Consider the following 10,715-nt stretch of genomic DNA (forward strand, 5'->3'; position numbering starts at 1 on the left):
GCCACACAATCAGAATTATCCTGGACACTTCAAAATTTTGAAAATCTTTTATATTTTCTAAGGTATGAGTCTAAATTGATCTTTTAAAAAACTATAACTATAGCAATAATTTAAAAAGTTTACTTTTAAAGTACAAAAAGTCTAAAGTCTAAAAAGAATAAGTTCTACTAATTTTTCGAAAAAAAATTAAAAGAAACTTGTCTTCTTTTTATATATTTTACTATACGGTTACAAGTTTATTGTCCATATGATTGAACAAGGCATCAAAACCTAGACCACTTAAACTGAAAGACACATAAAGAAAAAATTAATACAAGTAGTTTGTTTATTAAAACAAAGATAAAAACATAATTTGATATAAAATTCATACGTTAACATATAAATAAAATTTTAACCACAAACTTATGCTTATTTACGCTTTGATGTAGAACGATCAACGTCAAACAATTGAATGCATTAACTAACAACAAAAGTAAAAACCTAACGCTCCAAGGACATTAACAATAGACTGGCCAGATGATTAATCATTAAATCTATTAAAAAAGGACTTATTATTAATAGAGTATATGTGCTGCTATTAAATGGAACTATAAACTAAGCTAAATATTAAAATTAAATTAACGGTTGATAAAAGTTACTTATTACTTTTACTAACACAAACATAATTCTGATTAAATATTTTTAACTTTAATCGAAATTCTTTAAAAGTTTTGCAAGAAGCAAATTCATTTGTGAGTTTGTTCCATACTTCAACTGACCGATAAAAAAAGAATTCTGCCAAGCCTCATTATTGAAATGTTGCAGCGGTTAAAGACTAATATGGTATATTTTCTTTGAACATTAGTTCAAACTTCCAAATGCTACTATCTTATTGGCTTATCATGATCATGCAACATTGTAGAAATGAAGTAATCCTAGTTTAAATCATGAACAATGCGCTATGTTATTGCTCTTTTTATTCTCACACCGAATAAAAAAAAAAAAAAAGAAAATAAACATCAAGTAAAATCTGAAATACCTTTTCACTTCATAAATTAAATAATTTTAATTTTAATTTAACAATTGTTTAAAATTAAAATACATTTAAAAAGTTATTTTAACAACTATATAATTTTAATTGAAAAATTAATCAGATTTTACTTTTATTTCAGTTTATTTTTTAATTTAGTGCGATAATAAAAAGAGCAACAAAAGAGCGCATTTTTAATGATTTGAACTTGGATTATTTCATTTCTATCCAGTTTATGTTTCTGCTTAAAAATTAACGAGATTCAGACCATTTTTATTTAGGGTATTCAAAATTGTTTTTATTTAGAATTAGAAACTTTAGTTTATTTTAGTTAATCATCTAGTTTATTTTTATTAAGATAATAAATATTAATTAATGAATTGGGGTACGTAATTATATTGTTATTCGTAAAACTTCAAATAAAAACTGTTTTCAAGAACTTTGTTTAAGCACTGAGGAGGTTTTTGACCGAAACTTAGCTTGTAAAATAAATTTTTGCAAGAATGAATTCATAAAAACTTTACATTAAAATATCATTAAAAAACTACCATACTTTATTCATTCAAAACAACTTGCGTTTAAAAGCGAATATAATTTAAGTTGACAAAAAAATATTTTGTTTAAATTTTATTTGAAAAAATAAAGATGCCTGCCTGCAAAAGTGACGCCGTGCAAAAGTGTCCCTTTATGCTAAAGTTTTGCTCGTGCAAAAGAGTCGCCGCGTGCAAAAGTGTCCCCTCGTGCAAAAGTGACGCTCGTGCAAAAGTGTCCCTTCGTGCAAAAGTGACACTGGTGCAAAAGTGACCCGTTCCCGTACATAGATATCTAGAACTACTTAAACATATATTTTATTCTTCCTTGACATTCTTCTTGTCTGTGAAAATTATATGTGTTGTACAATTGTATATTTTTAATTTATTTTTGCATGACATTTTAATCTGAACGTATATGTTTTAGTTATCTATTGATTTTCCAAATAAATACGTTTAACAAAGTTTTTTTTTTCATTTTTCTCTCTTAACACCTTGAGTTTTATAGATTCTTATAAAAAGAGTATTATTTTTCTCTTGTACTAAACCGAATTTTTCAATTTTTGGAACATTGATGGTTTTTATGTGAGTTATTTGTGAATTTACAAAACTCTAAACCTAACATCATTTTAATTTAATTTAATACTTTTAGGTTTCAATTCTATTTACAAGCTTCCTTTCTTTTACCGATTAATTTAAAACTATAATGCAATAAGTTTTCATTTTATTCTATTAATAAAGTTAAATTAGTTTAAATTTAAAATAAATATAATTTTATTTATTTCTAACATATTTGTGTACAATATAAAAACACTGTTAAATATATTTAATAAAACTACTTGCAATTCTTTTAATCAATTTAAATTTAATATATTTTTCACAAATTTGTAACTTAACTTATTTATTAAATATATGTCATAATATACTATCGATCAGCTCTTTTGTCGAAAAAAAAACACATTATAAAGTTCAAATAAGGCAAAATTACAATTTTTACGTTTATCATACCCTTTGGTTCAAACTTTACAGGGCTATATTGAACACATGTATATAAGTTAATAATTTAAGTTAAAAATATAAGTTAAATAGGTTTAAATTAAGTAAAAAATAGAGTACTCTTAAAAAAAAACTTTTATAAAGTAAGTTACTATATATTACATAGTTTTTTATTATCTATAAGTTATTTTGTTTATTATTATACTTTATAAACAAAATAATAAGAATATAAGTTAAGTTAAGCTAAAAGAACTTTGAAACTAGATATGAAAATAAGGTAGGTTTTAATACAGCTTTAACAAAATGTAGTAGAATTTACTAAACTTTTACTGTTATTGCTACACAGGTTTTCCTATAGTTTGTTACGATTAGGAGTAATACTTCGCAAAACTTGAATAAAACCTGTTTTTAGTAAAATCACACTGAACGCTTAACAATTTTTCTTTTTAAACATCGTATAAGTAAATGTATGTTTCTTCGAAGCTTCCTTGAAAATTTTGGAACACTACAATATTATTTCCGATGTCTAATGCAAAAAAATTGCATAATGGTTTAAGAGAATTTTTAATTTCTGAAAAATGTTTGTGAACTTTCTCGAACAACTGTTAAATTTTTCACAACTTGTAGTATATTTTCAACCGATAACATACATTTTTTGACCAATACTAACTGCAGCATGATTACATCTTACTTTAATCATATCAAGTAAATAAATCCATTTGTTTTCATGATAATCATATGTTTCTACTGATTTCAATTCTCCATGATCATTGTTACAACCACCAGTATCAACAATTTTTCCTTCAAAACCTGAACAAGCCGTAAAACCTTTTTCAACATATAAATTTGCTAATTTATTTCATACATTACTATTGATATCATAAGTAGAACACGAACTAAGATATTTATTATTGTTTTGATTAAATCTTCCAATTAAATACAGTTTATTCATGAATGAAGTAATACAATAACAAATCCTTTCTTTTATTTTCACATATTGATGAGTCCAAGTTTTGTTTTTTTTTAGAATATTTTTCAACATATTCAACTACCTCATCAAAAATGTTACTTGATTTTGCTTTATTACTAACAGCAAGTATATCAGATTTGATATTAACTAAACGTAAATAATAATGTGATTCTGCCATTGAAGGAAATTTATTCACTTTAAAACTAGGTATTTCTAATTCTAAAACTTCGTTTGTAAATTTTTCATTTTTGTCTTCTCCTCCACAAGCCAAAATACTGAAGCCTTCTTGGTTACAATATCTGTTTTCATACAAAACTTTCGGTACTTGAAAAGGAACAGACTTGCTTTTTTCATGCATCATAGACATTTTGCAGGGATAAAATTAGTGTAAAAAGAAGAAACTACAATTAAATAAAACACATTTTAAACCAAATCATATAATAGATGAGTAAAAATTGTAAATTTCAACTAAATGTTTATTATAGAAATATACAAAGTTTAAAATGACAATTTAGTAAGTAATATTTATATATAGACTTAAAATAATAACTGGCTTTGATATATGACTTAATTTAGGTAAAAAAGTTTTTTGTTTATGTTTAAATAGTTTTATTTTTTCTATTAATATTGTTTTAGATGCGAAAAACAAAACTTAAAAAAATAGCGTTATTTATCTAAGAAAACAATTAAAGTTAAATCTTAAAAATATAATACTGATTAAAAATGTGGAGTAAATAATATGACTAAATATTAGTTATAAACCACTTATAATTTGTCAGCTTTAAAAATTGAAATGTATAGTCTATTACCAATATTAGATTCTGAATATTAAAAAAGTTTGAAAGAATTTAAATAAGTAGAAGCGTTAAAAAATAGTTGAGTAGTTTAAAATGTTCTAGTAAGTTTACAGTAGTTTATAGTTCATTCTATAGTTATAATATAATTTAGTTTACTAACATGTTGTAGGATATTCCAAAATTTGATAAATTTTTATTAAATTTAACTAAAAAAACCTCACATTTTGTCATTTAATATCTAAATTATTTAAACCCATCCAATTATGACTTATATTTTATTACTTACAAGTAACAAGTTAAAAATTTCCTTTAACACTTTATTTCACAACACAGCAAACATTTATAAGATTACAATTTATTTATAAGTAGTTTTACAGACAGTTAAGATGCAGTAACCTTTTAAGTAGGTATACATTTTGAACACTGTGCAAAATTGTGCACCAAACTGGCAAGACATGCCTCGGAAATTGTTGTCTTTGTTTACCTACATTAAGCCTAATGCAAATATTTAAAAGCTAATAAAATCTAAAAATAACTATTAAACCAAATACTTTCACTTAAAAAAACCATATTTGTTGAAAATTTATATAAGAAATTTTGAGTATTTAAATGGAAATATGTAGTTATTGATATTTATAGTCAGTCCACACAGATATTTTATCTATCAGTTACGTTGTAGGTTTGAATTACTTAGTACATATAACTGTTTACTTATTAAAAAAAGGTAGATGAACATTTAATCAAGCTTTTATCACATCTTGTTTATTGGAGATGAAAGTTTAATTTTATGAAAACATTTTTTTGTTCATTTATCAATTTATCTAAAAATCTTAAAATCTACACATTTATGTCAATTATCAAAATTTAAATAATGAAGTTGATTTTTCCTCTTTTAATAGACAACTTGTCTTAATGTGAAACTACTTGAAATGCTAATTGAGATTCTAACTGTTTTTTGAATACTTTTAAAAATTTGAAAATCAGAATTTTTAACAACCGGCTACTATGGAGCTGACAAAAAAAAAGTTTTGATTACTTATTAAATTTCAAACTTTTTCAAACCTTAATTGTTTTTCAAAATTATACTTTTAAACTTATGACTTGTAATTTGGGTTTTAGTGAGTTCAATTTAATTTAGTAACAAAACTTTTATTAGTTTAACGAAAATCAAAAGTTTTAGTTTAATTACTTCTTACATTTAATACTTATTTATTATTTTTATATTATAAATCTAAACCTAAGAGTTAGTTAAAAGTGTTTTAGTAAAAAAACGAAATGTTTATTTTAACCTCAGGTTAACGAATATGCAAAGCATACTTCAAGAAATTAATATCACAAATAAATAATTATAAAATATTAAGGCTCATTTAGCCACACAAATACTTGAAAAATATACAAAACTAAACTAAATATCGTTTGTTGATACCGTCATTATTTAATTAATATTTTTATTACTTTTTTTTAATGAAAATTAAAATTTTGTTAGTAGATAAATAACAGTTTGAAGTTCTATGTAAAGGTTGTTTCTTTACTTTACTGATTATTTACAATACTTTAAGTTACTAGCTAATGCTTTGGTACTGGTCTATTTGAAGTAAAAATACTTTGGAAGCGCAAGAAAAATATTTACTTTTTATCAATACCAAATTAGATTTATTTTTAAATTAAATTATTATATTAAAAACATAAGCTTTGTTTATAAAGTGATCACTACGAGTTACTCTTTTGTTTAAGTTTAGAACTGTATAGACTTTATTTTAGCTTTATTACTGTGAAATTTATTTACTAAAAACTTTAGAATTTGAAACTTAAAATTTCTAAGACATACTAAATGGTCATGGTATAGTTGTTTGTTTTAATACACAAGTATACTAGTCACTTAAACAAAGTAGTACATCTGAGTTGTACAGTTTTAATCAATAAAGATAACGAATGACTTAATAGCTAACGTTGCTCTTACTATCAAAGATTAGCTACAGTTTACAAAAGAAGCAGAAGCTTTGTGAGGAAGTTTGTAAAACAGGGAAAGTGATTTTTGAAAACTCAGTTGTGTAAGACTCGATAACCGAAAGTTCTGTTGTACACCACGTCCTTAGAACAAACTTTTGAGTTTTTTTAATATACAGTTAACCAACATCTTCAAGGTAAAGAAATAAAACTATTTAAATATTTTTTGTATAACTAATGGTCTAATAGAAAATACTTAGATGAGCGAAAATACAATATCTTTTCGCATAGTTATATTAGTTTTATGATACAAATTATTAAACTTTACAGTCATTCAGGTCCATAATCATTAGATATGTTCAACATAAGTAAAAAATGCAAAGTAATATTTTTTATGAAGTACATTCTAATACAGCTTTAATTATGTCTAACAAATTTGCAAACATGTATAAGCTGTTACAAAACTAGTTTAAATACTAATTTAATTTAAAAAATATATATATCACTTAAAAATTTCTACAAACCTAAAACATAAAAATCTGATCACTTTTAGTCTAATATGAAAATATACTATTTAAATAACAAAACAAATAGAATTGTTGGTGAAATAAGTTTGATATTAAAATAATTAATAAATATTGAAAATGTACGAATTTGCATTACCTATTTCCAGTTAAACGTAATTTTGATTAGTTGTAACTTTTTAACTTAATTAAAAAAGAAGTAATACTACTTTGTCTGGTAAAATAACTAACTTTAACATAAGTATTTGGTATTAAAAAAAATGTTTTAGGTATATTTTATAATTAGTGAGCAAAGTAGTTTAATTTTAATTATTATGTACTTATTTTTAGTTGTCTATAGTTATAATTTATATGTATATTGAAATACTAATAAAAATGTTTAGAGCATCTAAATAATTGTTGTATTTAAAAAAATAGTGTTTAACTTAAAATCCAACTTATTACTTGTATTAAAAAACATCATAACTTGTTGCGTTTAATATATTTAGTTATAAAATGTGACGTACTTTATTTAAATTAATAGAAATTCAATAGAGTACTGAAATACGACAGTAATCTATCTGTAATACTCTTTTGAACTTACTACAAAATTTTAAACTAAATGATTTGTTTTCAGCTAATACATCGTTTTGTTAAACGTTTTTACCTGAATACTTTTCGATTTTAGAATATGATTTTTTATATCTGATATCCGTGGAAGTTTATTTATTTTAGTTTTCAGTGCTTACAAATTATGAGTAACTAAGTAAATTATTACTTAGTAAAACTAATTTATGACTTATTATTTTCAATTCAATATTTACGTTTCCTTTTATTGTTATCTAAAATGAACAGTACTTTTATGAATTATTTTAAATTTTAATTTAGTTTTAAATAAACATGATGAGATAAAATTAAAGCTTTTAAAGTTTAGATACAGCTGTTTTACTAAAATTATTTAAAATATATGAAGCACTTGTTATTTAGAATCGATATATATAGTTTCTAATTACAATATTAAAATTTTGAAATAGGCATATTTTTTTAATGATTCCTTTTGAAAAAAATATTTTGTTTCAGCTAATACATCTTACAATTTTCTTCATAATTTGTTTTGTTTAATTTTAAACTCTAATATTTAGCTTTACCCTATATCAAAAAAAAACTATTATGCATGAAAAAAACAAGTCGATTCCTTTCCAAGTACCAAAGGTTTTGTATGAAAACAGATATTGTAACCAAGAAGGCTTCAGTGTTTTGATTTGTGGAGGTGAAGACAAAAATGGGAAAGTTACAAACGAAGTTTTAGAATTGGAAATACCTAGTTTTAAAGTGAATAAATTTCCTTCAATGGTAAAACCACATTGCTACTTAGATTTAGTTATTATCAAATCTGATATACTTGCTATTTGCTATTGTGAAGATCAAAATAACAACTTTGATTTGTCAGCTGTACCTGTTGAAATATATTCTGAAAAAACTAAAGCTTGGAATCATCAAAATTTGAAAATAAAAGAAGCGACTTGTTTTTGTGTTAGTTCATTCATGAATAAATTGTATATAATTGGAGGGTGGGATAAAAATAATTATAAAAATGTCAATTTGTGTTACACTTACAACATCAATAGTGATACATGGAATAAAATAGCGAATTTAAATATGGCAAGAGATTGTGCTGCTTGTACAGTTTTTGAAGGTAAACTTGTTGTTACTGGAGGTGAAAATGATTTGTCTCCGTTGAAATCAGCAGAAGCATATGATCATCATGAAAACAAATGGACTTATTTATCTGATATGATTGAAAAGAGACGTTCTCATGTTGCAGCTAGTATGGGTAATAAAATGTTTGTTATTGGTGGAGAGCAAAATATAAATTGTGAAGTATTTGACTGTTGTTCGAGAAAGTTCATAAAAATAAATTCAGAAATTAAAGTATCTGGTTTAGAAAGATGGTACTTTAATGCATTCAACATTGGCAACAATATTGTGGTATTTCTGGATACTCAAGAAGCTCTTACTGAAACAATTGTTTACTTGTATAATGTTGATAATGAAAAATGGGTAAAGAATCAGTGTGGTTTTAATATAAACATGATTGTATCAAATTATGTGAAGTACTACATCTAACATTCAGCAATTAAAGGAGAAAAGTATTTCAATACAGTAAAAAATCAGTAAAGCTCGTTTTTCTTTTTTTGATTTATTTTCAAAAGTGCAACTTATTTACATGACAGGTTTCAAAGTTTTTTTTTAGAATACTTTCTTTTCGTAAGTTAACAAAGTTTTTATTTTTAGTATAAGTTTCCGTTTTTCGTTATAATAAACAGTATTAAACCAAACAATTTAGCAGTTATGGCATTTTTTAAACAAGTGATTTTGAGTAATTTAGGTTAGTTATGATAATAATTTTGAAAGTTTTTTTGTTTATTTGACTTTTATGAAGTTTATTTTTATGCTTGTTTATTGTAGCTACAAAATAAAAAAATTATCAAACACAAATATAAAACAAACATAAAAAAATATTTCAGTGTTACTCGAAATCTTTGTTAAAGTTAAAATGTTAAACTATACTTTAGTAAATTTAAAATTATTACTCAAATAATCAAACAAATTAACGGCGTTTATCTGTCAGGCCTAAACCTGGACTTTATAAAGCCGTAAGTTCAAGCTAACAAAAAGGCCATTTCGATAATCAGACAAGCCTTCGGTAGACTGGAGCTTTTACGGTTGTGACCGACTGACTAGTCTTGATTAAAAAAACCTGAAAAAGAATCTACCTAAGGCTTGTGGTCAGATTATTAAAATCGCCAAACATGTTAACTCTAACAGCACATGTGCGTCCAAGCTGAATCCTGATTAATTTACAATGACGTTTTATTTGATCGCACACAAAACGAGCATACCAGCGGTTTAGCTAAATGTGACAATGTATTAAAAGTTGCACGGAATATTCAGTTCTGACGTCACTGACCACGCCAGCAAACGGTAGCTTGACTGTAAAACAACATTTTGTTGATGACAACTGCGAGTTTTTTAATTGTGACTGGCTGGTGAGTCCTACAAGCGTCTCAATCTATTAAAGGCTTTTGGTCTGATGATCGAATGGTATGTACAATCGTTTTGTTAAATTTAGCTCATGTAATAAACATTATACTTTATATTGTACATGCTTTTTCTCTAATTATAAAAAAAACTAATTAGTTAAAACAATGTGATACATAAAAAACGTTAATTTCAATTGAAAATTATATCAATTGTAGAATAAAGAGTATGTTCAATAAAAGTTAACAACTTTAAAATAACATCTTTCAACCACTTTTCTAATAAGCCAAAATATAAAAACAGAACTTTTTTGATTTAAGTTACATCTAAAGTTTTGATAAATTACCTGTAACATTAAATCTATGTGAAAAAGCTTAATTTGTATAAAAACTATAAGTCAAAATTGTTTTTTTAATTTTTCTTCTTGTTAACATTAGAGTAATTGAACTTCAAAATTAATCGGCTTCTGAGTTTATTCCGTACTAACTGAACTTTACAACAGATTACTTGACTAGATAATGTATTATTTTAGTAATATATTTACCTGTTTTCCTTTAAAAGTTTGGATATTGTAATTTAAGTAAATTTACTTAAATTACAGAAAATTTCAGGAAAATCGAAATATTTGCATCATTCTTGAACAATTATTGTCTAAAAATTTGATCTACCGTTAATTTTTTTTTCAAACCTTCCAAAGTGATTTTTTAGTTAAAATGTTTCAAATTTAAACTGTTTAGTTATTTTATTATAAAATGTTGTGTAGGTTAAATAAAATTATAGTTTTATTTATGATTTTAAAACGTATATCTAAGTAAAACTGAGCTTGTGAACCTAGTTTAAAAATAGCTAAGTGAGGTGTAAGCCCAAGAAACTCTTTTAAAACTTTATTTGTCACAATGTTTAACAAATTTATATACAACT

The sequence above is a fragment of the Thalia democratica genome, chromosome 4 (assembly GCF_965202585.1).
Source record: "Thalia democratica chromosome 4, ktThaDemo2.hap1.1, whole genome shotgun sequence".
NCBI classification, from domain to species: domain Eukaryota; kingdom Metazoa; phylum Chordata; class Thaliacea; order Salpida; family Salpidae; genus Thalia; species Thalia democratica.